Genomic DNA, 10,766 nt, shown 5'->3' with positions numbered 1-10,766 from the left:
CAAAACAAAACAAAACAAAACAAAACAAAACAAAACAAAACAAAACATGAAGAGCAAGAAAACCCAGCCTTGAGATGTGTAAGAGCATAAGATACTGGAGTGAGACAGATTGCCATGTAGCTCTCACACTTACTCACTGTGGGACAGCAGACAAGTTGTTTAACCTGTTTCCCAAACTAGACTTAAGCTAGTTCATAGATATGAAGATCCTCAAATAATTCCTGGAGCACTACCTAAGTCCTGTAAGCATTATATAGGTATTTGCTACTAGAGGCTCAATGATTTGGTGAACTAGACAGTACTTTGTAGCTGGTGCCCAGCTATAATTCACCATATTCACCAATTCCAGTGCATGCCTACTTACACTCTCTTCAGATGCCTAAGTTTATACAGCTTTTCATTCCACCTAGATGAAATGGCACTGAGTAGAAAGAAAAAGCTCTTAGCCAGTAAAAATATCCTTGAGACCAAAAAGTTCTAAGCAGAGAAGCCCAGATGCCCCCTTAAAGCCAGATCACTATCACAGAAAGGGCTTTGGAGGGACAACCTAGTTACCAAGCTCACAATATTTTCATATCTGTTCTTCTTCTAGTTATCCCAGGTACCTAGCAAGAAAGTTCTTGTGCTTTGCCACTCATATCACTTTCCAGAGCTTTGTTCACTGCATGACTGCGGTTGCCAATTTCTTCTGGACCCAGACATATTGTTCATGATTCTCATCTACCATGGATGATCTCCAACCTTTCTTCCAATTAAAATTCCTTTAATTTTAGTAATTCTTTGTACAGGAAAAGACTGTCACAACACCTGTGACTTTTGTATCTACATGTTAACAGCATTTTTATCTTTGGATCTGAGTGTAAAAGCCATATCCTCCAGAAAGCCTATGCTAACTCTGCCCCCAATTTGGCTAGGTTTGGTTATTATGCTTTTCTCCAGCTAGCACTCTATGCCTCTTCATGGTTACAATGAACTGTAACCAGGTTACAGTGAACATGGTTACACTGAACATTGCATTATTTATTCTACTCTGTCTTCTCCATTAGACTCTAAGCTTCACGAAGATATCAAATTTGCTGTTTTTATTGATCTTCTCTGTGCTGAGACAACTCTAACTTTGGTCATATTTGCCAGGAACTAAAGCTTACCTTAATTTTTATGAAATGTCAGCATTTTCGGGCGCCTGGGTGGCTCAGTTGGTTAAGCAACTGCCTTTGGCTCAGGTCATGATCCTGGAGTCCCTGGATCGAGTCCCACATTGGGCTCCCTGCTCAGCGGGGGGTCTGCTTCTCCCTCTGACCCTCTTCCCTCTTTTGCTATCTGTCTCTCATTCTCTCTCTCTCAAATAAATAAATAAAATCTTAAAAATATATATATATAAAATGTCGGCATTTTCAATATTCTTCCAATTATTTTTTCTTGTGATTTTTATTACCTCTTAATGTTCATAACCCTGATCTCTAGATTAATTATGTAAGACAGTCCAGACTGTGGTTAATTTTTGAAGAAATATGAACTGAATTCAGGCAACTCTTACAGAAAGTTACCTGTAAAATCTCCAGTGGTTTTGCTATTACACTGTAATCTCTGTTAAACATCTTACTCTCCATTATAGGAAATTTGCTTTGGCAGAATCCAAACAGAATGAAACATAAATCCTAATGAAATATGTTCATGGGACTCATTAGTCCAGCTCCCTTGCCTCACTTAAATATCTAGTACCTGTTAATTCCTTCTAGGTTCTTTCACAGTTTTAAAGGTATCTGCGGACTCTTACCTTAAACTATGTACCATATTCGTTGTACCATCTTCAAGATTCTTTAAAGTTTATGCCCCAGATTTGAACAGAACGTTTTTACAAGGCAATAATTTCTACAAAGACATGATTTTTAAAAACATTTTCCCCCTCTCTTAAGAGATTTCCAGAAAATTAGAAGAGGATTATTATTGTTGTTGTCTCTGGTGAGTTATCCATAGCATTATATTTTATGAAATTATTCTTTTTTTATTAAAAATAAAAACACTGATGATCGCAACTGCAATCAGCATTTCCTGAGCACTGATTAAATGTCCAGGCTTTATTTGAGTTTTATAAACATTTTTTTAAAGATTTATTTATTTATTTATTTTAGAGAGAGAGAGAGAGCACGAGCAGGAGGGGCAGAGCGAGAGAGAGAGAGAGAATCCCAAGCTGATTCTGTGCTGAGCGCAGAGCCTGATGTGGGATCAATCTTAGGACTCTGAGATCAAGACCCGAGCTGAAACCAGAAGCTGGATGCTCAACTGACTGTGCCATTCAGGTACCCCAGAGTTTTATATTTTTTTTATGTTTGAATCTCACAATAATTCTGTTAAGTACATATTATTGTTATTATTTATACATGAAGAAATTGAACTGCATACAAGAAGAATTCACTTGATATGAATTAGTTGGTAAATGAACAAAGGAGAATTCAAAACCAGTTCCTTCTGGGTCCATGGTTCATGTACTTGCACTAAGTGCAGCCTCAAGTGTGTAATCTTTATTTAAAGTTAGAAAACAAACTTTGCCTGAGTACTTTGTAAATCTTCACAAATCAGAAAACCATAGTGACTTGACGTTAACTGAGAAAGGGCAGAATCCATCTGAGCACAGAATTGGGACTAACCATCCAGATGTGGCTTCAGTGGTATCTTTTTACAGAATGGAAGAAGACAAAGTCAGGGGTTTTATACTGTCATTATGCAGTGCCCAATATAGTCTTATAACTTGACATTTCATTCTATCCCTATTCTAAACTTTAGAAGGATAAGAACAAAAAGAAAAAGAAAGAAAGAAAAAAAGAAAAAAGGAAAGAAAAAGAAAGAAAGAAAGAAAGAAAGAAAGAAAGAAAGAAAGAAAGAAAAGAACATAGACCAACATAGCTATTATGAGAAGAGAACAGGTTCTCTCCTCTTAAAAACTGATGTATTAAGATGAATAATAGGTGAAGAAAAGCACAATCCTTACTTATAATGAGATAAGGTAACAACCAAGCATAAGTTAAGCATTTTGCTAAATGAAAAGGAAGAATGAGAAATAAATTAAGAAATGATGCCTAACAAAATATTTAATTATATACTTAATGTTAGACATCATAATAAGATATTACTGAGTTTACTTGAGTTGTAATGGTTAGGAATCCATTGAGCTGCAAGAAGCAGAAAACCAACCACAAATAGCTTGAAACAGTTGTTCTAAAACATGGCTGATTTTAGAATTACCCAGATAGCATTGAAAATGACTGAATATTGGGCTCCAGTTCTTTCTGTTTCTGGTGAAACTGGTCTCTTTCAGGGCCACTTATAGGTATTTTTAAAAGTTCCCTTAGGCATTCTAATATCAGCCTCTGTATCAGTTATCTATTGCTGCGTAACGAATTACCCCCAAATTTAGCAACTTAAAACAAATATTATTATCTTGCATGTTTCGGTCATGAATCTAGGTACAGCTGAGCTGGTTTCTGGCTTGGCCTTTGTCCCAAGACTCTAATCAGGGTGTCAGTTTGGGCTGCAATCATCTCCAGCTTCAGCTGGGGGAAGATCTGCTTCTGGGCCCACTCACATGGTTGTTGGGTAGCCTTGGTCCCTGCGGATTTTTGGCCAGAGATGGCAGGGTTTTGCCACGTGAGCCTCTCCAAAGAGCAGCTCACGATACGGCAGCTGGTTTCCCTTAGAGTAGGTGACCACGAGAGCAAGAAAGAGTACCCCATATGAAAGCCACAGTCATGTGTAACCTAATCTTGCAAGTGACATCCCATCACTTTTAACATATTCTGTTCTTGAGAAGCAAACCACTAGGTTTAACTTACTCTCAAGGGAAGGAGATTACAGAAGCATTTGAATACCACGAAGTGGAGATCATTGAGGGGCACCTTAGAGATGGCCTACCACAGCCAGAAATGAGAATTGGCTTAAATAAAGAGAGCTTTTTCTTTTTCACATAACAAGAGGCCAGAGAGAGGTTCAGTAGCTGAAAATTTTCAAGGCTGCCAAGAAAGCTGAATGCCAGTCATCTACTGGCATTTTATTGGAACAAGGGGACAGAGGAAGAAGGAAGTTTATGCCAGATATCTGTCTCCTTTTTATTAGGGAAGCAAATATCTTCTCATGTCTTCCTAGAAGACACTTGTTTGCATCACTTGGGCTCCCCTAAATAGAGATGCAAGTGGGTGGTGGATATTTACCGTCAACCTTGGTGTAAGAACAGCGAGGGAACCTGGGGTTGTGAATAACTTTTGAATACCTGTCAATAGTGTGTACATGCAGTGCATATGTATCTTTGTATGTTACTCTTCACTGCATCTTGATTTAAGTTTGCAAACTGAAGTATGAATTAATGCTAGTACGATAAATGTAATATAAAAACGAATCTGGAGTTCATTATTTCCCATAGCTTCAAATGTACCACAATATACTCTTGCACCAGAAAGTAGCAAACACCTTTGAGCAGCTGAAAGAGCTCTAATCAAGTTCATGTCCCTTAATTACAGGAAATCCCTCAGACCCTCATTTTAACTTTTATTTATGACTTTTTCATTCACGATCCTAATAGATTTAATGATTAACTCATTCCACAACTTAAAAAACACATTCGTCTCAGTTTTTGCCCAAAGGGTAATCTCAATATTTTAGCATTTTATAAAAGGGCCTTCCTAATCTGGTCACAGCCTTTGTCTATGGCCTTACTCCTCACTGTTTCTCCTATACTCTTTCTCTCTGGCAACACATGTGTTCTGAGCATAACAACTTCTTCTTCCTGTTCCCTCTCTGCCTGCAGTGTCCTTCCTGACTCATCTTTCAAGGTCTATATCACATCAAATGATCTCAGATGCCTACAAGGACAGGGAAACCATGTAAATGAGAGGAGCGTGCTGGTGGATGCATATTAAACACATAGAAATAACACTTGCAACAAGAGATATGCTCCATCTGCCTTTTTAATATTTTCTCTATTCTTGGTTATTCTTTTAGACAAAAGATTTTTTTTAAAGATTTTATTTATTTATTCATGAGAGATAGAGATAGAGAGAGAGAGAGAGAGAGAGGGAGAAGCAGGCTTCCCATGGAGCAGGGAGCCCAGTGCGGGACTCGATCCCAGGACCCTGGAATCATGACCTGAGCTGAAGGCAGACGCTTAACCATCTGAGCCACCCAGGCACCCTAGACAAAAGAATTTTGATAGAAACATAATGATCAGCCTAGGTTCATCACTGCCATGTGGGATATGGCTACAGTACTGCCATAGCTTCTATTTCCTTTTTAAATTTTTATCAGGAGTAATGAGAAATCCATAGTTTAATGTGAAGCATCCCATTTTGAAATCTGGGTGTATGAATATACATATTGACTCATTTAATTATTTCAGTGGAGAAAGAGAACATTCTACATGCCACATTAAATACATCTGCAGTCTGGAGTCAGCTGCTAACTGCTAGTCTGCAAGCCTATATCAAAATAACTTCCTTTTTGGAGTCTTTCCTAGATGCCCAAACTAGTTTCTTCCTGCACTCCAGGAGTGGCAGGCTGACCTCCAAAATAACACTTTGTATACTATTCTACACCTATAGTCTATAGGTAAGTCTTTACCAGGACTGTGATATTTGAGGGCTGAATCTGCACATTTTGATTGAATTCCCAGCATAGGACATGGAGTTAATCTCATAGTTGACACCTTGTAAATGCTTGATGCAGTAATGCATCTTGAATGAATAAATGAATCTAATAAAGAAATGCAATTGATGTGGAGAGGACATGATCTAGTTAGAGAACAAATAGGCTTTGATTTAACCACAAAATACTTGAAGGAGAAATTTCCTGGTTGGACTCCTTGGACAGAAACATTGGATAGTGGCCCAAGATTCATGCATTTCACACGTATGTGTTGAAAACCCATGATTCATCAAGCACTCTTCTTATTCACTGGGAATTCAGAAAACAACAACACAGAAGAAAAGAAATCTTAGTCGGAAGGGACAGATAAGAAATAAAAGTAAAAGATAAAGCAAGTCATGTTTTCAATTGTCATCATGTGTTTTGGGTGGGGGGGGGAGGGGATGAAACCAGGATGGAGGGATATGCTAGCAAGAACCTGATGAATGAGGTTGTGTACAGATTTAAATAGGCTACTCAGGTTCAGTCTCTTTGATAAGGGGAACATTTGAGTGAAAACCTGAAAGAAATAAGAGAGCCATGCAAGTGGATATCTGGGAGAAGAGTGATCCAGCAGATGGAACATCAAGTTCAAATCCTGAGTCAAGAGTGTACCTATTCAAAGAACAGCAAGGTAGCTGGGATAGGGGTGGCAGGAAGAGAAGAAAGTGAAGGAGATATGGAGGAAACGATATTAGACACATTAACAGCAGGATAGGAGTGAAAGTCTCTTAGAACATTATAAGCATTTTGTGACAACTTTAACTTTTACTCCAAGGTAGATGGAACCACTGGAAGAACACAAGGGTAACATGATCTAACATATTTTAATGGGATCCTTCTGGTGGTTCTATTGAGATTGGACTGAATGGGAACAAGAGAGAAGGATGGCCACTTAGACATTGAGGTAATGCAGGCAAAGAAGATGAAAGCTTGAACCAGTGCTGTGGTCACAGAGGTAAAGAGGCTGATAGACAACTTGGTTTCCAACCTCCTCAGGTTATTCACATAAGACCACACTCCTTGTAGAGCGATTGGGTCACAACGTGACCTACCAGCTCAGTCCAAGTATATCTTCTCTGGGATCCTTCTAATTTCAACACAACCAAAATGAGAGTGAAATTGCCTAATTACCATTTATTCCCCCAATATTTAGCACAATGTCTCGCATACATATATTAGGTGGATGGATGCATGCATGCATGCATAATCTGATTGACTTAGAATTTAAGCATTACTCATCTTGCTATTTCTCACCATTCAGTGCAATTTGTATTCTTGGAGGCATGAATAGAGAACAATCGCAAGTGCTGATTGTTGCAAATGTGGTGCTGTAAAGCTGGGCTACAAAGACAGCCATTTTGTCCCGTCTGGTGATCAATAGGCATAGTTTGAGTAATGGCAATTAGAGCCAGAATTCAACTGGTGAGTCACAGCGAACACCACTTGAGTGAACTGATGGATTGTAATCATGACTGTTCCTCATTTGGAAGCCCGGGGACTTAATGCTTTTGTTTGCCTGTTTTCTCCCTGGCACAGTCTGCAAGCCTAGAATGAAAAGATTATTATCTTTAACCAACATCTCATATTCTTCGACTTTCATTGAGCTTTTCACATTTTCATATCAGGAAAGCTGAAAATGATTTATATATATCTAAGAGTAACTCCCTGACATTTTTGTAATGTTGCCTTTAAAAAAATAATATACAGACCTTTTTTTAAAAAAGTAATCTCGTAATAACTTCATAAAGCAAGAATGCATTAGTTCTTTCTCTTCCAAAAATAAATTGAAGCCAGTGTCCCTATTTTGATGAAAATGATATTATATGCACTCAAATACAATGTTTTCTAAGAGGGGCTAAAACAAAATTCTACCATAAATCTTGAAACTTTATAAATTCTGTCAATATTGGATCACCCAATTGAAGAACAATGTCTTTTTTAGGCATGCCTCATAAATTTTATCTCTTAATTTTCCTATAAACAGGTTGGTGTGTTTTGCTATCAAGCAACTTAAATGTATATTTTGATAGGTCTTGGGGTTATTATTACAATTAGGCTAACAAACAGCAAAAGCAGTTGATGTGGATAAACCTTAGAAGAATAAATATAAGAACAAAGGGAGAAGGAAATAATGTGCATCTGCTGAAAGGAAAGATACTGCTGAATACTGATTAGGAAAGTGGGCTGGGAGTTGTTGGAGAAAACCTCTAAAGCATGCAGCTTAATGTACAGCTGCATTGAAAGGGCAGGGAGAATGCTAGATCATATGGCTGGGAAGAGACAATATAAATCAGATTTGGCATCGTTAATCTAAGCTCAAGTGCTAATGTGGCCTAAAGAATTGTTCCCTACTTTGCTCCTGGTCAAGAGAGGTGCAAAACAATGCATTTGCTGCTGAAGTGGTGTGGTAAAGAGGCAGCTAATGGAATTTAGTGGTCTGAGGTTGGCAAGTAGGGAAAAAAAAAGAGGATTCACAGCCCCGCTGGTAACTGCAAACTAAGATGGGTGTCGCTGCCCTTTCTCTGCAGATGGGCCATTGGGAGTTAAATAAACAAAAGATATCATTGAGTTCATATTAAACTGAACCCCAAGCCACTTGAGCCAAACTCAACGGAGACTTCCACATTCCCCAAAACCCTCAGATTCCTACCCTTTCCAGTTTATCCAGTCTTTCCCCAGAGGATACTTGGCTGCCTCCCTTGACAAGTAGTTCTCTCTGGTTTTCTTTCTTTCTTCTTTGATTTATTTGCCTCTTCTCTTATTGGTTTGTTATGAGAACTGAACAAGACAATAAGTATTTTAAAAATTAACACAATTCCTGGTACATATTAAATGCTCAATTATATGCATTATTCTTCAAACCACTACCCATTCTTACCTTTTCTTTATCTCATTTCAGTCCATTTTAGTCTAGCCGTTCTTCCAGTGTCTTGTAGTACAGAAACAGAATTTCAGAGCTGAAAGCCTCTACTGATAACGTGATTTACAGATGTAAAAATTGAGTCTCAAGGAAAAACATAATGAGCCCAAAATCTCAGAGTTGGTGCTTCTATGAGAACTTCTCTCCCATTTTCTGTAATGCCAACTTGAATCCTTAGTTTAGGTTTTGTATATAGGGTATAAAGACACCAGTTTCTCTCAATTCTGTCTTTGAAGTATTTTTTCCAATCCATCATGCCATCATGTCCTCCATCCCCATCCTGCTGCCACAGCAACATCATGCTTGGATCATTGCAGTATCTTCCTAGCTCATTTCTTGGCTCTTCTCTCTCTTCGAATCTATCTTACTCATCATGGAAGGTCATACTTTTGGAGCTATGCCACTTCCTCTGTTACTCCAGTCCTTCATGAGTGCCCACCCTACCATTCATATAAATGCAAATTCCTTTGCCTCATTCTGAATACTCATCATCACTGACTGCCTCTCTTCCTGCTATCACTCTTCAACACATCCCTCAATGTCAGCTGACCCACTGTTCTCAGTGTATAATAAATAAGCTACAATTGTGCTCATTTAATTCAGTGTTCCCACTACTGAATTATGTTATATTTATTATAGTATAGTATAGTATAGTATAGTATAGTATAGTATACCACACTATGTTATATGTATTATTATTATATTTCTTTCTTATCTTTTTTGTTTATTCACCTTCAATCCAAGGTAACATAGAATTGAAAAACTGAGTGAAAGTTCCAGAAAACTCCAGGAAGTTGTTATGTGTCTATATATATATAAGCATATATGTGCTTGTAAACAAACATACTAGCGTTTTTTTCTCTGAATTATTCCAAAAGTAATAATCCTTAACCATTTTGTAAGTAAAAACTTCGTATGAGGGTAGGTTCAAAACAAAACAAAAATCAAAGGAATTCTTATCTCTGACATTTCCCCACTTGCAGGATCTGTTCTTTGATAGTAAAAAAAAAAAAATGGATTTACTTAGCTTGATACATAAGAGTTGGCTCTTACTAATACCTGATATCCTCTCTGTGCTTGCAAATTGATTTTTTAACGAATTGATGCAAAATTTCTTTGAATCTTTCTGGTAACATTACCCTTTTCACCTTTGCAAATCGGAGTTTAGAGTGCTACAGAATGCTGCAGACAAGAGGATGCAGAGTAAAAGCTACAGCCCTTGGACTGGTTGTCGTATCCATACAGAGCCAGAACCAGGTATCTCCCCTTCTGGGAACTTTTGGCACTTAAGTGCTTCCTAGTGTTTTCAGATACTATGCAAAACATCACAGTGCTAGATATACTCAGAGGATGCATTAGATATCAATGTACCCAACACATGTAGGCAAATTTAAAATGATCTTTAAAATATTGATAATATTGGCGGGTGGGATGGCAGTTAGGTGAGGCGTGCCATGAGCCTCCGGGCCTCTGCTGCCAACCGTGAGCAAGCCTTTGGTGCGGGGGCGGATTGGTGCGGTGCTCTGACTGTAGGTGCGTCCGCGGGTTATGATGCTGTCTCCTACCAACCTGGTTACAGGAATCCCCAGTAGTAAAGTGAAATACTTAAGGCTCTCCAGCGCAGATGATGGCTACGTTGACCTTGGGTTTAAAATAAACCCTCCTAAGATCCCATTTGAGGTCACTGCTGTTGTGGATGGGCGCCTTTCTCATCATAGACTCCCTCCTGCTGGCTGGCTATATCAACAAAGCGGGGCTGGGGGCGGGTGAGGCGTGGAGGGCAGGGGGCATGGCACACGGGGCCATTCCGCCCTGATCATTACCATCTTGGTGTTCCTGCCAGAATTTTACCACCTGCGCATCTCCTATTATGCATCCAAAGGCTACTGGGGTTACTCCTACCAATGACATTCCAGATTTTGATGACTAGCACCCACCCCTACCCTCAACCCTGAGGAGATGAGTCACAGATGGGACTGAGTCCAGCTTTAAGATATTGAGCAGAAACTGTGGCAAAGGGCTAAAGAATTCTGCAGTTTGCAGATGTTAAACAAATTGGCCAGATTTTATGGGTCCATCCCCAAGATGTCGACTGAGCTTACAGTCACAAATTAACTAATCAGGACATGCTCTATTTTTCATCTCCTAGCCCTGGCAAAAGCTGACAAGTTTT

At 38.8% G+C, this 10,766-nt stretch overlaps 1 pseudogene; it reads left to right on the top strand.

Annotated features, from left to right (window-relative positions):
• Positions 1–10,141: 10,141 nt before the first annotated feature.
• On the top strand, positions 10,142–10,523 carry LOC110584969 (annotated as a pseudogene).
• The last annotated feature ends 243 nt before the right edge of the window (positions 10,524–10,766 follow it).

The sequence above is a fragment of the Neomonachus schauinslandi genome, chromosome 1 (genome assembly GCF_002201575.2).
Source record: "Neomonachus schauinslandi chromosome 1, ASM220157v2, whole genome shotgun sequence".
NCBI classification, from domain to species: domain Eukaryota; kingdom Metazoa; phylum Chordata; class Mammalia; order Carnivora; family Phocidae; genus Neomonachus; species Neomonachus schauinslandi.
Note: the sequence above shows the minus strand (reverse complement) of the source record. Positions and strands in the feature narration are given on the sequence as shown.